Raw genomic sequence first — 23,958 nt, 5'->3', positions numbered from 1 at the left:
AGGTGAGGGGGGAGCGGTATAACACAGATATTAGAGGGAGATTTTTCACACAGAGGGTAGTGGGGGTATGGGATGCTCTGCCAAGTAAGGTGGTGGAGGCAAACACGCTAGAGTCCTTTAAGAGTAACTTAGACAGGCACATGACTGAGTTGGAGATGGGTGGATATAGGAGATCCTTTTAAATAAGGGTCATTAGCATTGGGGCGTCCCTGGTAATGTAAATGGGTATAGTATGATAATAATGTTTTTTCTCTTTTCATTCACAGGTTTTAAGTCGGTCCACCTCGTGTCCAACGAGGGGCATACACGCGACAGGTCGTACTGGGGCTGCTCTTGGTTGTTCAAGATTGGCCTAGTGCTTCATGTCGTTAGTGTGTGCCTAAACTGGACAAGATACTGGGCAAGACGACAGCTCAGTGACTATCGCTGATTGCTGTGCAGACACATGGATTTGGGCTGGTGTCTGTGGGACTTTGCGCATTCTCCCCGTGCTTGCGTGGGTTTTCTCCGGGTGCTCCGGTTTCCTCCCAGATCCCAAAGATGTGTTGTTAGGCTGATTGGCAGGAATAAATTGTCCCTAAATCAGTTTCCGTCTATCTGGATGGCCATAAAACATTAGATAGGGGTCATGGGTAGAGTGGTGGACTGGTGGTGTTGAGATGGCGGCGCGGGCTCGTTGGGCCGAAGGGCCTGTTTCCCGGGCTGTTTTTGTTCTTTGTTCTTTGATTTGTCACATGTATTGGGATACATTGAAAAGTATTGTTTCTTGCGAGCTCTCCAGACAAAACATACTGTGCATAGAGTACATAGGGGGGAAGGAAAGAAAAGGGTGCAGGATATAGTGCCGCAGTTGCCGATAGAGTAAGGAGAAAGATTAGCATAAATGTCTGCTGGCAGCAGGGAAAAAGCTGTTCTTAAGTCGTTTGGTATGTGATTTCAGACTTGTGCATCATTTTCCCGATGAAAGAGAGTATATCTGAGGTGCTTGGGGTCCTTGAGTACGCTGGGTGCTTTCCCGAGGCAGCGGGAAGTGTAAATGAAGTTAATGGATGGGAGGCTGGTTTGCGTGATGGACTGGGCTGCGTTCACAACTTTTTGTAGTTTCTTGCAGTCTTGGTCAGAGCAGGAGTCATCCCAAGCTGTGATGCAGTTGGAAAGGATGCTTTCTATGGTGCACCTGTAAAAATTGGTGAGAATCGTGGTGGACATGTTGAATTTCCTTAGCTTTCTGAGAAAGTAGAGGAGTTGTTGGGCTTTCTTAACTATAACAGTGTGGAGGGACCAGTTTAGATTGTTGGAGAATACATGGCTATATGATTCAGAGGTTAGAGGGCACAGCCAGCTTGGCAATTAGGAACTAATATAAGCAGAGTAAATAAATCATTCATGAAGACAATTGCTGTGTTTACAGTACAAATACTTACCGATAAACCCGGAGCTCCAGTTTCTCCCATCCGACCTGGTATGCCAGCACCACCCTGCATTGAAAATGTAAGAATTTGTAGGAATGGTTAATGGCCACTATCCCACAGGTTTGATCCTTTTCTCAGTGAAAAGAAAATTATCGTTCTAAGGCTGGACTCGTGGGGGCAGGGTTGCAGACAGGCTTCAGAATTCAGGCAGCAGCTCAACCCCAACTCCTCCATCACTTTGCCAATCCTCATGGTGGAGAGTTACAGGTACTCCTGATGTTTGAGGGGGCTGCACGATAGCACAGTGGTTAGCACCGCTGCCTCACAGTGCCAGGGACCCGGGTTTGATTCCCGGCTTGGGTCACTGTCTGTGTGAAGTTTCCACGGTCTCCCCGTGTCAATGTGGGTTTCCTCCGGGGAAACTGGTACTCCGGTTTCCTCCCACAGTCAAAGATGTGCGGGTTAGGTGGATTGGCCATGCTAAATTGCCCCTTAATGTCAGGGGGACTAGCTACGGTAAATGCATGGGGTTATGGGAATAAGTCCTGGGTGGGATTGTGGTCGGTGCAGACTTGATGGGCTGAATGGCCTCCTTCTGGACTGTAGGGATTCGATGAAAATTCTTTCTATGAGAATTCTCCCCAGCTGTACTTAAAGCAGAGATGCACATCTTTCCCCATTGCAGTCCTGAAGTTGAAACAATTTTTAAACTGACTCAAACTGTTGGAAAATGCTTTTGGTCAGCTAGGGTGACTGGGAAGACTGTTCCAGGATTTTCTGATGTCTCCCTGAAGAAAACTTTTAAGTTTATTTATTAATACCATAAGTAGGCTTACATTAACACTGCAATGAAGTTACTGTGAAAATTCACTTGTCACCACACTCCAGCACCTGTTCTGGTACACTGAGGGAGAATTTAGCATGGCCAATGCACCTAACCAGTATGTCTTTCAGATTGTGGGAGGATACCAGAGGAGGCAGAGGAAACCCTTGCAGACACAGGGACAACATGCAGACTCCACACAGATAGTGACCTAAGCCGGCAATCGAACCCAGGTACCTGGGGCACTGAGTCAACAGTGCAAACCACTGTGGGGAAAGGGAGGAACAACATTTCACCAGAAGTCATTAAGACATCTCCGAGGCCAAGATGAAGCTAGCTTGGACACAGACGGCAGCCATGTGTACCATCTACAAAATGCCCTGCAGGAATCCCCAAAGCTCCTTAGAAAACACCTTCCAAACTCACCACAGGGCAGCAGATTCATGAGAACACCATAATCTGGACTTTCCCCTCCAAACCACATACCACTGCCCTTCACTTGCGCTTCCCTTCCAAACAGCACTGGGGATATACCTACACCACATAGTCTGCAGCTGCTCAAGAAGACAACTCACCACTATCTTCTCAAGGGCGATTAAGGATGGGCAATAAACGCTAGCCTAACCAACAAATATCTCATTAAAGAATTTTTTAAAATTTCTATAAGTAACAATGATCACCTTAACATTATTTCCAAGGTAAATTATAGCCCAGTTTCAATTTGTGTAGAAGAGATGTTGCTCCAGAATTTGAGAGCTTTTTGATAATGAACTGTCAATGACCCCTATCAGTACCTCTATGAATCTGACAGCAACTTCAGGATATACCATCAATGCAGACGAATATGGAAATCCTGAACTTGAGGTGGCACAATGGCGCAGTGGCTTGCACTCCTGCCTCAGAGCAGCTTGCACTGCTGCCTCACAATGCCAGGGACCCGGGTTCACTTCCAGCCTCAGGTCACTGTTTGTATGGAGTTTGCATGTTCTCCCTGTGTCTGCATGAGTTTCATCCGGGTGCTCTGGTTTCCTCCCACAGTCCAAAGATGTGTGGGTTGGGTTGATTGGCCATGATATGTTGCCCTTTAATGTCAAGGGGATTAGGAGGGTAAATATGTGGAGTTACGAGGGTAGAACATGGGTGGGATTGTTTTCGGTGCAGACTTGATGGGCCAAATGGCCTCTTTCTGCACTATAGATTCTGTGATAAGTCTGTCATTCACAGCTCTGTCATAGGCTGCTCTTTGAACCCCACTCAAAATAGGTAATCAATTTAATAAGAACCTCCCCCTTTCCACATTCATATCACTGTTAGAATCCTCAAATAACATGAAGTCTTGACTAACTGGGATTTTATCCATGATTTGAGTAATAACCTCTGATCTTGTTGTCCTTGGGTATGTTGTAAGATTTCTCTGTCATAACTAATTGCTAGGTCATTTCAATTTGATTTGTTGTGTGATGAAAACTTTTTCCAAAGTTTGTCCATGACATTTCAGCTTCTACACATGCCGATGTGCCAATTTTTCTTCATACCCGTGTAAACAATTTTTTAAATAATTACACTACAGTATACTATATGGTGAGAGAAGGAAAATTCTGACCACAGAAATGACTAGATCATTTAATGAAGCTTTCTTGGAGGTCAGTGGTGAGCACACCTGCTTCATTGTTATCAACAAATCTAAGTTATCAACTTAGCAACAATTGCAGCCTCAACAAATTTCTTGTTGTTACCTTTTGGCCCTTTGCTCCAGGATTCCCATCTCGTCCAGCTTGCCCAGGTAAACCCTAAAACATACAAATACAAAGAATGAACATTTTTCTCTTCAATATTTAATATTGTTCTATCTAAAACAAGCGGCTCCTTAGCAGAGTGAATTTCTACAGATGAGCAAAGTAATGATGATGTTCCTTTGGGAACATGGTGCCTCAGGTGTCACCTTTTGGGGAACAGCATTTAGAGAACCAGCAGTAGATGTGTGGACATCTGGCAGAGTTCCCTGAGGCAGTGAGAGCTGTAGGACTGTGAAAGGAGAAGTCCATCGCTTCACGTGAGCTCCACATTGTAACAGAAGGTCAACCATAATAACTTGTTTGTGCTGTTTATCTATAAACAGATAAACAGCACAAACAAGCCCTTTGGCCCACAAGTTGCGCTGACCATATCACTACCTACTAGGCTTACCTATAATCCTCAATCCTATTAAGTCCCATGTGCTTATCCAGAAGTCTCTTAAAAGACCCTATCGAATTTGTCTCCACCACCACCAACATCAGCCGATTCCACTCACCCACGACCCTCTGAGTGAAAAAAACTTTGACCATGGAAGATGGTCAATCTCACAGAGACACACATCTAGCAACACGTGGAGTCTCAGCTAAGAAAGAGTGCAAGCCATGCTCAGTAGCCTGAATCAGTCCTCTCAGAGTATGAGCATTTGACTCGAAATCACAAATCTCTAAGGATTATGCTCTAAAGATTGAATGGCCAAGAAACTTCATCACAATCTTGTGCCTGTTTCATGATAATATGACTGCAACTGTCGAGCCAGAGTCCTGAAGATGCTTTTAAAATCCAGACAGGTGCCAAGCAAGGCTGTGTGATAACTCCTATACTATTAACAATCCACCTGACAGCGGTTATTCGCTGCATCAAAGATCAACTGTCCTCTAGTGTCAAGTGTTAAGTCTGGATGAACATTCTTTACCCTCAGTCACCTCTGTGCCATATCTAAACAGATCACCACGGATATACGTAGATCTACAGTTTGTGAATGACAGTAGACTCACGGCACCAGGCTTTCAAGCAACTCTCAATCTCTTCAATTCTACGTACAAGAAACGTGACCTGTCCTTGTGTGTTGCCAAAACAAAACTCATATTAACCCACATCTGGTCTGACAAATATTCCACCTCCCATGTAGGTTAAAAAAGTGAGTCAGTATATGTTGAACATTTCCCGTACCTTGGCAGTCATATCTCTCAAAAGGCCACCATTGACAAGGTGATCCAACATTGAATCAGTTGCACTAGTGCAGCTTTGTACAAACTAAACTACGGCAGTGAGTATTTGGCAACAAAGACCTCTGCAAGTCAACAGGAGTCCTCATGTGCATGGCAGTTGTCGTCGCCACACTCTAGGACAGTGTATCAGCCACACATGAGAGCACCAGAGAAATTCCATCAGCAATGCTCCCTCTCAATCCTCCACATTCAAGGGCAGGATCATTGAACAAATGCCAGTGTCCTTCTTGAATTCAGTTCCATAAACATTCAGGCAAAGTTCCTGTAAAATCAACGATGATCAATTGGATGATCCAAATGGCTAAAGACTGCTTCCTCCGACAGATTCTGTTTATCAACTCTCAAATTGCCAAAGGGTGAAGAAACTGCTTCATACACATTCCAAAGCTCTCCCTGAAGCACAGCAATATTGACATTAATGACTGAGAATAAATTGCTACCAAACGTTCAGAATGATGAAAACTTGTCCATCAAGCATAATCATGCTTTGAGTCACAAAATCTTAATGCTACGACAGAGTGGCAACAGTGAGAGAGAGGAAAGGAAGCAATCCTTACTCCAAATCCCACTGCTTCATGTGTTGATCTGCTGTATTTGCTCAAAGATCTCCAGGTTGAGAATCAGCTTGTTCAAACACATACATAGAAACATACATAGAAAATAGAAGCACGAGATGGCCATTTGGCCCTTCAAGCCTGCCTCATTATTCATTATAATCATGCCTGATCATCAAATTCAATGCCCTTCCCCCTCATGTCTTCTGATCCCTTTAGCTCCAAGAAGTACATGAACCACATGGAGACAAGCGGCAGAAATTAATGGCCCTAGCACAGCTATATGTTATTCTGTACTTCAGTATACCCTGTCACTTGGTTGTACAGAATTTGAACATTGGTGAAAAGAGTGACTTATTGCCAAAGCTTTTCATCTTGCACTCTTCAGAATAAACACAAGGATTCCAAATTTCAAATGATCTCAGTAATTTAACTGCAGGAAAAACGAGTGCTGATAGTTGATAAGTCAACTCTAACTGGCTGAGATGTTGCCGAGGAGAAAGAAATGTGCTCCCGAGTAATTCAAAAAGGAAACAAGGCTTCATCCCCGTGTATCTCAGTGTTAGGTAGGTCAGGTGTGTCCTAGCTTGGAGCCACCCTGGTTTATATGAAAATAATTCATGCCAGCCAGGCATTTACAAAATTAATCACAATGCCCCTGAATTTGGGAAGCAAATGATAGCCTTGGCTCCTGCTTTTTAACACTATCTCATATTGCTGGTCTTGTGGACAATGTACTGAAAGGATAGAAATAGGTCTGGCTGTAATCCGCCATAGTCAGATAGTCCACTGACACTCAGGGCGGGATTTTACAACCACGCTTGCCCCAAGACCAAAAAATCATGTCCGAGGTCAACAGACCTTTGCTTGGTCCTGTTCCGCCCCCGACGATTCCCGTGGCGGGCAGGATGGGAAAACTCCACCCCCCAGTATTTTGCTTAGGCGTGAATATTAGCTACATGAGCTCCTGCCCAACCACTGCACGTGAAATTTATTCCAGCAAGGGTTTGAGGCACCTTCAGGAAAAGATTGGGAGGACAAATTTAAGAAATATAAAAACATAGGAGCAAGTGGAGGTCATCTGCCCCTTTGAGCCATTACAATAATGGCTGATCATCCAACTCAGTAGCCAATCCTGCTTTCTCTCCATAACTTTTGATCCTATTCGCCCAGAAAATTACACCTTATTTTATAAATCAATGATTATGTTCATTACAAATTTTGCAGTCGAGTATTCCGCATTTGGGGACACCGCAGGTGTCAGTACACCCAAAGCGCAATAGGCTAGCCTCGTCCTGGGCGAACCACCTGCTTGATTATGGTTTCACCCCTGCCAGGTAAGTATGGACCAATAATGTTAAAGACTTACATGTTCACCTTTACGTCCAGGAGCACCAAATGGTCCTCGAGGCCCCTCTGGACCCTAGAAAACAAAGAAAAGCTGTAAAAAGATTAAATAAACACAAGCTACCTCAACAATGATTAGTTTTTATGATTTCCATCACCGAAGGTGCATACGGTAATGTTTTGACACCTCTTTGTTAGTCTATTTGTAACTACATGGGCAGGATTTTACAGCCTCGCTTGGAAAGACAGCAAGATCCCGCCCAAGGTCAACAGAGATTTCCACTGCGGGACCCTTACCTGCGCCGATTCCGGGGTGAGCAACGTGGTCATGTTCAGGCCCCTATCGTAAATTCAATGGATGGATAGGGTCTGGCCCAAGGAAGAATTGATTACTGTTTATGAAGATGTGGATCTGGATCCAGATCCTCAAATTCATAAAATCTCTGTTAACATTGGCAGATAGGACGATTGAATTTTTTTTAAAGAATGGTGTGAATTATTTGATCTAGAGTGTGGTTGATTGTTTTAGAAAGTTATGGATTGCCTCAGCTGTTGTGGTGCAATTTGTTACAGCTGTCAAAATGCGTGCAGACTTTTCAAAGCAGGTTGTTGATCTGAAACATCCTCAGTGAGATGGGGGCTCACAGTGAAAAAAAATATTTTTGCACCTTAGTAGCTACAGGAGTATTATTAATCAGATAGGGGAAAAGCCGCAAGGAAGAGCTACATAATTATAATAGCATTGAATTAATACAGCGTGGCAGAGGTATACATTCTATCGAGTGCCCTCTTGACTTGTTCACCTTTGCTTCTGATTTGATTCATTTTCTATGCCAAGCTAATTCTTTTCCACTGGAAAGCAGTGAAAAAGAAAGACTTGCGCTTTTATAGCAGCTTTCATCACCACTGTGCTTCACAGTCAATGAAGTCCATTGTGGAGTGAGGTTGATGTTGTGATGTAGGAAAGGGGGCAGCCAATTGTCACTCAGCAAATTCCTACATGCTCATAATAACCAGCTAGTCTGTTTTTCTCCATTGATTGAGGGATAAATATTGGCCAGGATACTAGGGATAACATTTCTGTTCTTCTTCAAAATAACGCGAAGGGATCCTTTATAGTCATCTGAATAGGCAGTTAAGCCCTTGATTTATCCTCTTATTCAAACTTTGAGAGTGCAGCACACCCTCAGTATTGTCCGAGAGTGAGAACTGAATTCAGAATCATGTGAAATCAGAGACAAGTATGCTGCTAACTCAGCTCACACACTGGGAGCTTTCCTACTAATCTCAATCTCTTCAGTTCAATTTGACAGCAAATCAACCAACTCTTGCGATCTGGTGATCCTTCCAAAACCTGAATGTTGGGTAATAATATGATTGGATTGAATCTAACGTCATGCTTTTTGTTATTCATTCGTGGGACATTGTTGTTGTTGGCTAGCCAACATTTATTGCCCATCCATAGTTGCCCTTGTTCAGAGTGCAGTTGAGAGTCAACCATATTGTTGTGGGTCTGGAGTCACATGTAGGCCAGACCAGGTAAGGACAGCAGATTTCTTCCCTAAAGGACATTAGTGAACCAGATGGGGTTTTCCAACAATCGACAATGGTTTCATGATCCAGAGTAGATTCTTATTTCCAAATATTTTTATTGAATTCAAATTCCATCATCTGCTGTGGCCGGCATTCAAATCTGAATCCCTAGAACTTTAGTTGAGTTTCTGGAGTAATACTCCAATGATAATACCACTAGTTCATCACCTCCCCGATTGGTTCAGCAATATGCATAGGTGAACAAAGGCAAGATGTCGGAGAAGAGCTGGAATTATATCCAGAAACATATCAATGTCCACCAGGAGAGTAGCAATATTTTATTTTACAATCAAGCCTTTATTTTGACTTTCGAAGGTCAGTTTTGTTGCTGCTTTGTAGACACTCCCCAGGTATTCACTATTCTGCAGAAAATCGACCATAACTAATGAATTATTCAGCTTTTACTGCAGAGAATATTACACATTTATATGCAAGCATTGATTCAGATGCCAAAAAAGAGATGAACAGAAACTCACTTTTGCACCTTTGATACCTGGTTCACCATTTGCACCTCTTGGACCCTCTGGCCCCTACAGTAAAGAACACTAATTGATGATTTTTGTTTTGAAACTTAAAGTTGCTATTTATTAGCAGAAGGCATGATAACTGACCAGTATAACCTTACAACGTGACAAAAATGCTTGATTATCGCACGTAAAAAGACATGGTTTCTATTTAGTTTGCGACCTTTTCACTGGCTATCATCATATAATGATGATTGAAGAATATTTGAGTATTTGCCTCGGTCAGTGAGTGAAGGGAGGGTGATAATTCCCTGCATGAGAGCTGGTTTCATGGTCACAGATCATTCAACCTATTCACTAATATATGGTCCAAGATCAGTTTAGTTAAATGCTAAGTCACTGACTATCATCCCTGAGTGCCAGCCTGTCTTGAGTTTGCATCACTCTCAACTATGGATCTAAATGTGCTGCAGTTTTATCCTCCCATATTAAGACTCAAGCACATAATCTAGACTCACCCACGACCACCCCCTTCCCCCCAGTCACCACCCAGTGGCATTATTGTCAGCTGGTCTTTGGATGGGCAAGAAACTGAATTCCATTTACTTGTCCCACATGCTTATGCCAAGCTAGAATCTGCCTGCTCAAGGAGATATTTGCATGGTGGGGATGGGATCCAACAGACAAAAGAACCAGATATGAATCTGAATTTATTGTATGAAACCAGTGAGATGGAGCAAAGTAGCTCTTTATTTGGCCTAAACACAGGAATGGGAGTAGGCCATTTAGCCTGTTGAACCTATTTTGCCACCATTCAACTACATTATGGCTGATTTGCAACCAAACTCTATATATTCCACATGGTCTGCCCATTCAATGGATGCAAGCTATCCACAGTCTCATCTGTTGATTCACTGCTAAATTACTGAGAATATACAATATGTTTACCATTTATATAGATGATCTGGAGGAGGGGGCTGAGTGTAAGGTGACGAAATTTGCTGATGTCACAAAGATAAGTGGAAAAGCAAATTGTGCGGAGGGTGTGGAAAGTCTGCAGAGGGATCTGGATAGGCTGAGTGAGTGGGCGAGGACTTGGCAGATGGAGTATAATGTTAGCAAGTGTGAGGTTATCCACTTTGACAGGAGTAATAGTAGGATTACTATTTAAAGGGCGAAAAGCTGCATCATGCTACGGTGCAGAGGGACCTGGGGGTCTTTGTGCACGAGTCGCAAAAACCCAGTCTGCAGGTGCAGCAGGTGATCAAGAAGGCGAATGGAATGTTGGCCTTTATAGCGAGGGGAATAGAATATAAAAGTAGGGAGGTCTTGCTGCAACTGTACAGGGCATTGGTGAGGCCGCAGCTGGAGTACTGTGTGCAGTTTTGGTCGCCGCACTTGCGCAAGGATATTTTGGCCTTGGAGGGAGTGCAGAGGAGGTTCACTAGGCTGATACCGGAGGTGAGGGGGTTGGACAATGAAGAGAGACTAAATAGACTGGGTCTGTACTCGTTGGAGTTTAGAAGATGAGGGGGGATCTTATAGAGAAGTATAAGATAATGAAAGGGATGGATAGGATAGAGGTAGAGAGATTCTTCCCGCTCAGAAAGGACAACAGGACTAGAGGGCACAGCCTCAAGATAAGGGGGGTGCAGTTTAGAACGGAGTTGAGGAGGAACTTCTTCACTCAAAGGGTGGTGAATCTCTGGAATTCTCTGCCCGTTGAAGTGGTGGAGGCTACCTCGCTAAATATATTTAAGACACGGGTAGATAGGTTTTTGGTAGGCAAGGGAATTAAGGGTTATGGGGAGAAAGCGGGAAAGTGGAACTGAGCCACTTCAGAACAGCCATGATCTCATTGAATGGCGGGGCAGGCTCGAAGGGCTAGATGGCCTACTCCTGCTCCTACTTCTTATGTTCTTATGTTTATGTTATAGATGTGAAACCTACATTGAAAGGAGCAGACTCAAGGGTCTGGATGGCCTTTCCTTGATTCATGTTTCCTCATGATTCTAATCTCTGAATTAGCTACAGAAAAATTGAAATATAGATCACTATACCTTGAAACTAAACGGGCAAATCATTATGGATTACTTACAGTAGGCCCAGTTTGTCCTGGAGGACCTGGCAAGCCATTAAATCCTGGAGTTCCCTGAGTGGAGAAAAAAAACTACTTTAATTTTTGAGAAGTATTATACAGTACATTTCCTTCATGAACACTGCAAACAAACTAGAATCCTCTTCTGTTACGGGTTGCTTCATAATAATGAGTTTAAATGTATATTCCATGCTGTGATGTGCCATATGAAGGACAAATTACGCATTATGAGAGAACTTTAAAAAGCTGTATATAAAGACTGTATTAAAAGCTGAAATTACTGAATGAATAAAGACTGTTTTAATTCAGGAATTTTTCTCTCAATTGTAACTGACAGCGGGTTATGTAATTTTCATTGCAAATCACACCCAACTAAAGCTGAACTGTCACTGAAAGGTTCCTGAGCAAACCATGGGACACCATAATAAAACAATGGTAATGAGCAAAAAGGTTGAGTTCAAACATCTTTTAATTAGAGTAAAAGTAATTGCAATTAGCAGTTCCGGATAATTTAACACCCAGGTATTTCTTTCATCTTACGTCTGCCATACAGATTTGGCTTGGAGGCCTGGAAGTGGAGTCACATACTGTTATGTATTTTCAGCACCATATGGCCTCTTGTGGCTTCAAAAAGATGGGCAGGAACTGAACCATTCCCTATGTAGGATGACAGCAAGAAGACGCATGCTTTACCTACACCTGAAGTGGGAAAAGCTAACTTTCATATCCAGCTAAAGGGTTGAAAACATGTTTTAGGTCCCCACTATAACTTTTGTTTAACCTGCTTAAAGTTTATTTAGTAGTGTCACAAATAGATTTATATTAATACTGCATTGAAGTTACTGTGAAAATCCCCAAGTTGCCACACTCTGGCGCCTGTTTGGGTACGTTGAGGGAGAATTTAGCACAGCCAATGCACCTGACCATATATCTTTCGGACTGTGTGAGGAAACTGGAGCACCCAGAGGAACCCCATGCAGACACGGGGAGAATGTGCTGAATCAGCACAGATTGTGGCCCAAGGCAGGAATCAAATCTGGGTCCTTGGTTCTGAGGCAGTAGTGCTAACCACTTTGCCACCATACTGCAGCTCAGTCTCTGTGCACTCTCACTCCCTCCAATCTCTCTTTCTCAGGATGTAGCCGCTGACCTTCAGTCCTGCTCCCCGAGGCTCTGGTTATGACCCCCAGATCGAGCCTCTCCTGCCAGTTGCACCTCTCCTCTCGATACTGATCCCATCATCCCTCCCTGAGGAGATGCCCTCCCCAATCACTGCTACACTCCTACATACCTGTGCCACACCACCCCCCATCAGCGTACAAGGACCGATCTCCTTTGTTAGGGACAGCATTATGGGGTTGGCACAGTGGTTAGCACTGCTGCCTCACGGCACCAGGCATCTGGGTTCAATTCTGGTCTCGGGACACTGTCTATGTGGAGTTGCATGTTCTCCCCGTGTCTGCATGGCTTTCCTCCGAGTGCTCCGGTTTCTTCCCACAGTCCAAATATGTGCTTGATGGACTGAATGACCTCCTTCTGCACTTTAGGGAGTCTATGATACGCTACTCAGACCTCACTACTTAATCACAAGTAACAGCACTGAGCAGGTAGGGGAGGCCAAGTTTCTGGATGGCTAGCTTATGACACAAGTTGAAATTTACAACACATACCAGCTTACTTGGCAGCATCATCTGAAACACATCATCCAGATAGGTGATATTCCCATCACATAAGAACATAACAATCCCCTGGCCAATGCAGTGAATGCACATTGCCTGCTGGCTGATATAGTATTTTGAATCAGTGTATCAAGAATGTTATCAAATGCACAGCTTGAAATCATTGATATGACAGCTACCAGAGAAAATATTTCAGACACAATTTTCTCAAAGATTAGAGGAAAGCATCTGTCCACATAGGATGTGCTCAAAATGTCAGACTTTTTTCAACTTGAGAAACCTACATAAAGAACACAACTAAGCATTTAAAAAAAGAGTAGGCTGCAAGACGGGAAAATTAATGATTAGCTTGGCTTCTAAAAGGCCTCAGTTTGAAAGTTGAGGACAGTAAGGAGTTCCAAAGCTTTGAAGCAGTGGGAAAGCATTGAATTGAATTATTATTGTCATATGTATTGGGATGCAGTGAAAAGTATTTTTTCTTGCATGCTATACAGGCAAAACATACCATTTATAGAGTGCACACGGGAGAAAGAAAAGAGAGGGTGCAGAATATAATATTGCAGTTATTGATAGGGTATAGAGAAAGATCAGCTTAATATGTGAAAGGACCATTCAGAAGTCTGATGACAGCAAGGAAGGAGCTGTTCTTGAGTCGATTGGTACGTATTTTCGCATCTGTGGTTCTTGATTATGGTGGCTGCTTTCCCGAGGCAGCAAAGTGTAGATTGAATCAACGGATGAGTAGAGTCAATGGAAAGAATACGTTAGGAGTAGGATTTATTAATAATTTTAAATGTGCTTGTTAGTACTGGCTTTCGTGAGACCCTGTTTCATACAGGGCAGGGATTTACTACCCTGTATGAAACAGTGAATCTTGAGATGAAGATATGTGACTCCGTGATGCTGTTACATTTTGTGACTCAAGCTGGGTTGACCTCAGGGCAAACTTTTAATCTCACTTATAATGAAAGAAAACGGATGGAAAAAAATCCACAATTTTCAAGAGAGTTTTCCAGTATGCAGGGATGCAGTGACTGAATGATCACCCTCCCAAGAAGCGAGCACAGGATGAGGTGAGGTTGACATGCCTCCGATGAGGCAGAATCCTACAGGATTTAAGGAAAAGGATGAAAATTGAGGAAGTCACTTTGCTGGGTCATTGAGATGATGGATTGTGGAACCTTCTGCAAGAGTACTGCCTTATGATGGTGTTCTGGATTCACTGGAGGTTTCTCGAGCACGGAGGCCAGGAGGCTGGTGAGCGGTAATGTCAACCCATGGAACGATGGAGAGACAATTTGAATTTCAGCAGTAGTGAACAAGAGATAGGGACAAAAGTGAGCAGTGCTGTGCAGCCAGAAGAAGGTAATAATGGAGCCAGTGAAAAAAGCTTAGCTCGGGGATCAATCTGCGTGACTGAAACAGAGAGCAGGAGTACGAATTATGAATTTTGTTGAAGGCAGCACAGAAATTATGGAAGGACCAGAGAGATAGTAAACAGCACAAAGCAAAATACTTAAAAAGAATGCCACTCACTTTGCTCCCCTTCACACCGGATGCACCAGGAAAACCTCTGGGTCCTCGAGAGCCCTATACGATACAATAAAATCTCGGAATGAAATAAAAACCACCGTGGGTTGAAAAGCAAAAGGCCCAAAATTCTGTGATTACAAATCTGCTGGGGAGAGGGCGGTGGCTGTGAGACTTCTACTCATTCCTCGAAAGCCACTGATCCCATTCCACATTCTGGGAACAGAATCATTTTAGTACTTTTATTTAACCCATACCTGTAATAGGGGCACACCCAGATGGAGCAGTTGATGTGAAATTGGTGTAGCTTCATGCCGCTCTGATATTGAATTACAAACTCTGAAGGTCAGCAGTCAAAGATGAACATGAGGACAAGACTGGCCCTCTAATTCATAATTCTATTCTATTCTCAGCAGCCATGGGGTCCGCTGGACTGAAAGGACAATATAGTCTGTTGAGTTGACAATACTGTCTCTGAACTCTCCAATGGATGCAAAAGGATCATCTGTGAACTTTATTTCCTGCTCAAGGGTTTATTTTAACCCTACCCATTTGGTGCAAACTGAACAGACAAATAATTAAAGTCCATTGGCTAGGTTATATGATGGCACAGTGATTAGCACTGCTGCCTCACAGCGCCAGGGACCTGGGTTTGATTTGGGTCACTGTCTGCATGGAGTCTGCACATTCTCTCTATGGGTTTTCTCTGGGCGCTGTGGTTTCCTCCCATGATCCAAAGATTTGCGAGTTAGGTGGATTAGCCATGCTAAATTGACCCTTAATGTCAGGAAGACTAGCTAGGGTAAATGCATGGGTTTATGGGGGTAAGCCATGGGTGGGATTGTGGTTGGTGCAGACTCAGTGGGCCGAATGGCCTCCTCCTGCACTGTAGGATTCTTTGATTCTGTGACTTATTCACTGACGCCCCTACCAGATGATGCCATTTCTGACTTTGACTGATCAGCTCTTTTGAGTGACCAAATAGTTAGGCTTTCAGTTCCATGGAGAACTCTCACATCTATTACCATCCAATATATGCTTGCTTCTGCCTCGCTGTATATTTGTATGTTATATATTTGAAGTATGATGGCATGATGCTTGGAAGTTCTGTGGGACAAAGGGACCTTGGCATGTTTTTTCATATGTTTCTGAAGACTGAAGGGCACATTAGTAGATGATATCACATACATACCTCACTTCCAGGAGCTCCTCCAATGCCTTGTGGCCCAGGAAAACCACGATTCCCCTGTGTTTAGAAGCAATAGCATGAATTAAGAATGGAAGAGATAGGAGCAGGGTTAGAACTTCTGCTCCTTCAAACTTGTTCCAACCTCAATATGATAATGGCTGAACTTACAGTTGAACTTCACTTTCCTGCCCGTCCCCAATATCCCTCGATTCCCTGAATGTTTATCTCTCTTTCTCAGCCTTAAATATATTCAATGATGAAGAACCCTCAAGCCTCCGAGATTGTGGATTCCAAAGGTTCATAAGATGATGAATGGGATGGATAGGATAGAGGTGGAGAGACTCTTCCCGCTCAGAAAGGACAGTAGGACTAGGGGGCACAGCCTCAAGATAAAGGGGGGGCGGTTTAGAACGGAGTTGAGGAGGAACTTCTTCACTCAAAGGGTGGTGAATCTCTGGAATTCTCTGCCCGTTGAAGTGGTGGAGGCTACCTCGCTAAATATTTTTAAGACGCGGGTTGATGGGTTTTTGATAAGAGAGGGGATTAAGGGTTATGGGGAGAGGGCGGGAATGTGGAACTGAGCCACGACAGATCAGCCATGATCTTATTGAATGGCGGGGCAGGCTCGAAGGGCCAGATGGCCTACTCCTGCTCCTATTTCTTATGTTCTTATAATCCTTTGAGTGAAGACATTTCTTCTCTTCCTGTTCCTGTGCTGCATTGTTCTTTAAATGATCAGCCCTTATACTGAGTATCCCCATGTTCTTGATTCCCCAGCCAGGAATATCACACATCCAGGACAGATCCGACTTTGAGGTATTTAATGTGAACACTGGATGCTTAAACTCAGAAAGAATTTCATTCCTGAATAAGGAAATAACACCCTCACTTTGATTAATGTAACATTCATCAGAAACCTGAAATTAGTTGTGGAATTTTCTCGTCCCCCATCAGGAATTGTAGCTGGAGGGACATGGAAAATGCAAAGTTCCGTTGACATTGAGTGGAATTTTCCTGACTTGGGGTAAGCTTGGCCAGAAAATCCCACCCTGGAAGCCTGCTTTGGAAATGGTGTGTGACCCAGCCATTTGGTTCAGGAAGGTGCCCATTGTGTTCTCTGCTTCCTCTGGTCAACACTGTTCCAAACAACTTGCTCCACTGAATGTTACTTTCCTTCTATAAGGTAGTTACACAAGGGCCAAATATCTTTCCTTATCTCACTCCCAGCCGCTTTTCCTTATGCATGAGGCAAAACACTTAGTATTGCAAGGCTTTTTCACCAGGCAGTAATACTACAATAATTCTCGGGCCTGCTCACCCCTTGTATGTGAATTCTCCGATGTTTCCAGTACAAAAAGAGGCCATTCAGCCCATCATGCTACTGCTGTCTCAAGGTGGGATTTTCCAGCTGCACTTGCCCCAAAACCAGGAAATCGCACCCGAGATTGACGGACCTTTGCACAATCAGTCCCCCCTCTACCCCACCCCGCCTGCCCCCTACAATTCACATGGTGCATGAGACAATAACATTTTGCCGACAGTGTTAAAGCATAAGACGATTTGTGGCGATGAGCTGCACAGGGTCTGGTTTGCCTTTCTCTATCATTACACAGAATCAGCACTGTTATCTGCAGTACTACATGCACTCCAACTGAGATTGACTGACTCAGCAACAATCTGATAAAACCTGGGACATTGAGGATTATTATTCCTCAGCCACTCACGATCTTAATCAGTTACAGAGTGGCCTGCGCTGAGTTCGAAGAGCTCACCCCAGATAGAGGTGAAAGCACATCAATTGTCTCAGTGTCCTGACATAGACGCTAGTAATGCTGAGATTTGACTCGAGCAAGCAACAGGGAGAGCGAATATGGGCCTTTTCTCATCCTGATATATAGGTAACATTACATCAACTGAATATTTAACATCTTTTCTCTATAATTTAGAGGAACATATCAGATAGAATTTGACTTAGTTTACCTACCTTTGGACCCTCCTTCCCAGCCTCTCCAGCTGTACCTTTTTGACCTTTATGGCCCTAGAAGAAGAAAAGTAATTAGTTTAAGAATCGCTTTTCTGGAGCAGGCTCAAGGCACAGTGGGCTGGGGAGCCAAACGAAAGTGCACTGATGGAGAAGCAGAGGGTTGATTAACCTTGTGTCTGAGCACTCAGCGTCAGACGTACTCTTGCGATGGCAGCAATCAGACTTTGCTCCACAAAAACTGGAGGAACAATTGGCGTCACTGCTTTGCCACGATGATGTGCTTCAAGAGTTATAAGATGGAGATGTCAGTGTTGGACTGGGATGGGCACAGTAATAAGTCTAACAACACCAGGTTAAAGTCCAACAGGTTTATTTGGAATCAGGAGTTTTTAGAGCACTGCTCCTTCAGAAAGGAGTACCGCTCTGAAAGCTTGTGATACCAACTAAACCTGTTGGATTTTAACCTGGTGTTGTGAGACTTCTTACAGTGCTTCAGAACTGGCACTCTTTGATGGGACCATGGTGACAACCCAGTTATAGGAGTTTATTTATTTATTAGTGTCACAAGTAGGCTTACATTAATGCTATAATTAAGTTACTGTGAAAGTCCCCTAGTTGCCACACTCTGGTGCCTGTTTGGGTACACAGAAGGAGAATTTAGCATGACCAATGCATCTAACCAGCATGTCTTTCGGACTGTGGGAGGAAACTGGAGTGCCTGGAGGAAACCCACACAGGCACGGGGAGAATTTGGACTCCGCACAGACAGTGAACCCAGCTGGAAATTGAACCTGGTGCTGTGAAGCAGCAGTGCTAACCACTTTGACACCATTCCACCCTAGATCTATCAAAGTGTGTGCAAGTGACAAAACATGCCTCATAAAATTTGACTTTCAATACCCTCACACCATTGAGTGAAAAATCCTTGCATTAAGAAAGCAAAATTAGAGTCAGTCAACACAACGAAACTGGCCTTTAAATATCAGCTTGGTTCAGTTGGCAACATTCTCTGCCTTCAGATGCTCTCAAAGAACTGTGAATATAATTTAGGGTTGCCAGGTCAATGCAGAAGCAAGAGAACACACTACTCGAAGAGGATGGTCATTAAACTGAGGCCCATTCTAGTGGGTAGTAAAGGTTTCATGGCACTACTTGGAGAAGAACAATAAGTCTTCCTGTGCCCTATCCAATAAACCCCACTCTGAAAGAACCAAGAAACAGAACCTTCCCTCAAGGCCTCAAATAGTTGATGAAGGTTTTATAATAGGATAGATTGTTAATGGGCTATGGACAGAGGCAATTCATTTGATCTTCATTTCAGCGCACTTTTTAGGTGGCAGGTTTCAGGGCACCTACAGCAGCCAAAAGACTACAATAATTGCAATGATATAAGTTGGAGTAGTACAATGTAAATAAATTGTTTACCTTAAACCCTAGTAGGCCAGGAGGTCCAGGAGGGCCTGGAGGACAGGATATTTTACACTGAGAAATAGAATAAAGATTCTCTTAGTTATGTTGCACAAAGATATTAGTGTAAAGGAATTAAAATGAAAAAAATGATTGTTTGAGTCAGCAATTTATCTCTCAGAGGGAAGGTATAGGAAATAAATTCTCTTATAAACCGCTTCAACAGGTGGACATTATCCAATCTCCATTCTCTTTATCAATTTACAAAATAGAATGACCCAACAAATCAATAGTGCGATGCCCTGGTAAAGAGAGTTATCCACCGACAACATGATCCACTGACAGAATGATTCAGTGGACTAATGGAGTAATACATTGACAGATAAAGTGATTCACTCCACTGGAGTCATCAACTGACCAACAGAGTGATCCAGTTGATCAATAATTATCCAAGTGACCAGGAGTGCTCCACTTGACCAGTACAGTGATCTAATTGACCAACAGAGTGACCCACTAAAAAAATGGAGCAATGAACTGACAGAAACAGAGGGCCAGATTCTATCAGCACGTTGTGCTCTTTTTCAGGCGCAAAAATTTGGTAAAGTTGGGCATAAGATGAGTAGTGCGATCCGTGCACATCTCCGCACTGGTTCCTCTTTTACCAAGGCCCGAAAATGGCTGTGATCGGGACCGTGCCCAAAACGGGCGCAACAGCCATTTAAAAGCATTTGCATGCATTTAAATTGACTTAATAAGCTGCATGCTCAACTTTACCAGCCCTTGCCCTTTATCACCACGTTTGCCCATCCAAAATCAGCGCAAAACAAATATGCTCCAAGTGAGTCCGATTCAGGCATTCCAGTTAGTAAGGGGGTAAATGCCAAGCATCCGATGACTCTCTGCTTGAGATCAGTGGGGGAGTGGGGGAGAGGAAGGTTTGCTGACACTCTGCCTGAGAGGGAAAGGGGGGGGAAGGGACCTACAATCATAATAAGAACATAAGAAATAGGAGCAGGAGTAGGCCATCTAGCCCTTCGAGCCTGCCCCACCATTCAATAAGATCATGGCTTATCAGAAGTGGATCAGTTCCACTTTCCCGCTTTCTCCCCATATCCCTTAATTCCCTTGTCTGTCGAAAACCTATCTACCCGTGTCTTAAATATATTTAGCGAGGTAGCCTCCACTACGTCAATGGGCAGAGAATTCCAGAGATTCACCACCCTTTGAGTGAAGAAGTTCCTCTTCAACTCAGTTCTAAACTGCACCCCCCACCCCCTTATCTTGAGGCTGTGCCCTCTAGTCCTGCTGTCCTTTCTGAGCAGGAAGCATCTCTGTACCTCTACCCTATCCATCCCTTTCATTATCTTATACGTCTCTATAAGATCCCCCCTCATCCTTCTAAACTCCAATGAGTACAGGCCCAGTCTATTTAGTCTCTCTTCATTGTCCAACCCCCTCATCTCCGGTATCAGCCTAGTGAACCTCCTCTGCACTCCCTCCAAGGCCAAAATATCCTTGCGCAAGTGCGGCGACCAAAACTGCACACAGTACTCCAGTTACGGCCTCACCAGTGCCCTGTACAGTTGCAGCAAGACCTCCCTGCTTTTATATTCTATCCCCCTTGCTATAAAGGCCAGCATCCTATTCGCCTTCTTGATCATTCTGGATGGAGGGGAGGTTGGGGGGATAAAGGGGTCAGTAATGTGGAAGGTGTGGGGCAATGTCTGTGGGAGCCAGGGGGAGGCATTATCTGCCCTAGGAGGGATGTGGCAGGAGAGCAGCATTCGATCATTTATTTTTCTGCACGTGCGCAGTTAGAGGTGCCAATCGGAGCTGCAGGGTTTTGGGCGCATTAAGCCTTGCCCATAGGCTGGTGCAGCGCGATTCACAGTTGCTGATATTTTTCCAGACAGAGTGTGTATGGGGGCACCTGAGAACAGGTTCAAAAGTCAGAAGCACTTCTAGCTTCAAGTCTGCCCAGCACTTCGAATTAAAATGGTAAAAGAGGGCCAAGTGGTTCATTGAGAAAGAGAGAGACTCTCATCAACAAAATAATCCAACAGAGCAGTCGAGTGATCTGAAGACAAATTGAGTGATCCACTGACAGACAGAATGATTCACTATCAATGGAATGAATTGCTCACACATAGTGATCCAACATCAGATTGAACAATTGGAGTAATCCACTGATAGGATGATTTACTGATGATATGATTAATGGGCAGATAAAGAGATCTGCTCACCAGCAGACTGACAAATGAATAATCCACTGATAGAATGGTCCATCTGCCGAACAGGGTGATCAAACTGACTAATAGTGATTCAACTGATCAACAGTGTGATTCAATGACAGATAAAATGATTCTGCATTTATATCAGATGTTTTGTGATGAAAGCTCTTTGCAGCTAATTACGTAGTTTCAATCTGTTGTGACTCTTGCGATTTTGCTCATGCAACAGCCAATTATTGCCCAGCAAATTTCCACAAGAAGCAATGTGATAACACCCAGATAATCTATTCCTTTGTGATGTTGTTTGTGGAAAAATTTTTGCCAGGGTAATTGATTAATCCAACTGACAAATTGGGCAACTCGTGCGTACAAACCTTGTGATCCACTGGCAGATAGACAATGTCACATACAGAGTGAATCGTAGTCAGAGTAATTCATAGGTGGAGGATTCACTGGCCAATCAATTAATTCACCTGACAAGCAGTGACCATCTGACAGATAGAGTGGTCCACCAACCACCAGAATGATCCAACTGACCAATAGAGTGATCCACCAACAAAGGGCAATCCATTGATCAATAGAGTGGATCACTCTGTGCCAGTAGACTACTCTATTAATCAATTGATCACTCTGTTGATCACTAGATCACCCTGTATCAGTGGACTACTCCATTGATCAGTGGATCATTCTGTGCCAGTGGACCAATCTACTGATCAGTTGACCACTCTATTGACCAATGGATCACTATATTAACCAGTGGATCAATCTACTATTAATTGGATCACTTGATTGATCAGTGGACCATTCTATTGGTCAGTGGATCACCCTGTGTCAGTAGACTGCTGATCAAGAGAGTGGCACACTGATCAGTAGAGCAGTCCACTAGCACATAGAGTGATCAAATTGAGCAAAAGGGTAATTCAACTGAAAGAAGCATGATCTAACCAATAAATAGCATGGTCCTGTTATCAACCTCGACCTCGATCCACTTATTCAAAATACAGCATTGCCAGCCTTCACCACAGCTCTCCACCCCATCCCCCACACTGCCCCGACCACACCTCCTGCCATCCTTACCGCCTTACTAAAAGCCCAATCCAAATGAGGGAAACAGCTGCATTCATCCCACTTGCTCATCTTCTACAATTTGGTCATCTCCAAAGTTGAATTCCCCTTCTCTCATTTGACAAGTGAACGTGCAAGCGTGTTGTCAAAGATAATTGGATTCAGAATACATAACAGCAACAACCCCCTTTGCATGAATGGAAGCAATTAACCAGCTAATTTCCATCAATTAAACAGGTTGAATGTACACGTTCTGAGGTGTTCAATGGGTGTAGTTACAGGAAAACAGATATGGGAAGCGATGATGCCTCTTCTATCTCATTTGTACCTTTCTAATGGTATTGTACTCACCCCAGGACTTTCTATAGCTCTAACTTATGAAGAAATAGAACATAAGAACATAAGAACATAAGAAATAGGAGCAGGAGTAGGCCATCTAGCCCTTCGAGCCTGCCCCGCCATTCAATAAGAACATGGCTGATCTGTCGTGGCTCAGTTCCACTTTCCCGCCCTCTCCCCATAACCCTTAATCCCCTCGCTTATCAAAAACCCATCAACCCGCGTCTTAAAAATATTTAGCGAGGCAGCCTCCACCACCTCAACGGGCAGAGAATTCCAGAGATTCACCACCCTTTGAGTGAAGAAGTTCTTCCTCAACTCCGTTCTAAACCGCCCCCCCTTTATCTTGAGGCTGTGCTCCCTAGTCCTACTGTCCTTTCTGAGCGGGAAGAGTCTCTCCACCTCTATCCTATACATCCCATTCATCATCGTATACGTCTCAATGAGATCTCCCCTCATTCTTCTAAACTCTAACGAGTACAAGCCTAGTTTATTCAGCCTCTCCTCATAGCTCAACCCCCTCAACTCCGGCATCAGCCTAGTAAACCTCCTCTGCACTCCCTCCAAGGCCAAAATATCCTTGCGTAAGTACGGCGCCCAAAACTGCACACAGTACTCCAGCTGCGGCCTCACCAATGCCCTATACAGCTGCAGCAAGACCTCCCTACTTTTATATTCAATCCCCCTCGCTATGAAGGCCAGCATCCCATTCACCTTCCTGACCACCTGCTGCACCTGCAAGCTGGCACTTCACACTGGTAAAAGTCAGGACAACGTTAAACACTTGATCTCTACTTAAAACCACTTTAACTACCTTTCTTCATGTCACTAAACATCCTGGTTTCTTAAATAAGTTTCCAGCCCTTTTCAAATATCTTCATTTGACTCCCCGCCAATGGCGTTATGAGCACAAATCTCCACACAGTCCCAATTCTTTGTGCAAGTTTTTTACACAGAGGTTGGCGGATACCTGGAGCTCGCTGTGGGTGGGAGGTAGTGGAAGCAGTCACGATGGTAACTTTTAAGGGGCGTCTTGACGAATACATGCATAGAATGGGAACAGAGGGATGTGTTTCCCGGAAGGGTGGGGGGTTTTAGTTCAGTTGGGCAGCTTGGTCAGTGAAGGTTTGGAGGGATGACGGATCTGTTCCTGTGCTGTAATTTTCTTTGTTTTTTTTGAAATTCTCTTCAGCTGAGTTCAAATTTTAGATATACAT

At 43.8% G+C, this 23,958-nt stretch overlaps 1 non-coding gene across 1 annotated transcript; it reads right to left on the bottom strand.

Moving 5' to 3' along the window:
* Positions 1 to 7,004: 7,004 nt before the first annotated feature.
* Positions 7,005 to 7,160, bottom strand: LOC145347135 (U1 spliceosomal RNA). Its single transcript, XR_013887790.1, has one exon. It is a non-coding gene; the product is annotated as a U1 spliceosomal RNA (small nuclear RNA).
* Positions 7,161 to 23,958: the final 16,798 nt, after the last annotated feature.

The sequence above is a fragment of the Carcharhinus amblyrhynchos genome, chromosome 8, assembly GCF_965287045.1.
Source record: "Carcharhinus amblyrhynchos chromosome 8, sCarAmb.v2.hapA, whole genome shotgun sequence".
Classification (NCBI taxonomy): Eukaryota; Metazoa; Chordata; class Chondrichthyes; order Carcharhiniformes; family Carcharhinidae; genus Carcharhinus; species Carcharhinus amblyrhynchos.
Note: the sequence above shows the minus strand (reverse complement) of the source record. Positions and strands in the feature narration are given on the sequence as shown.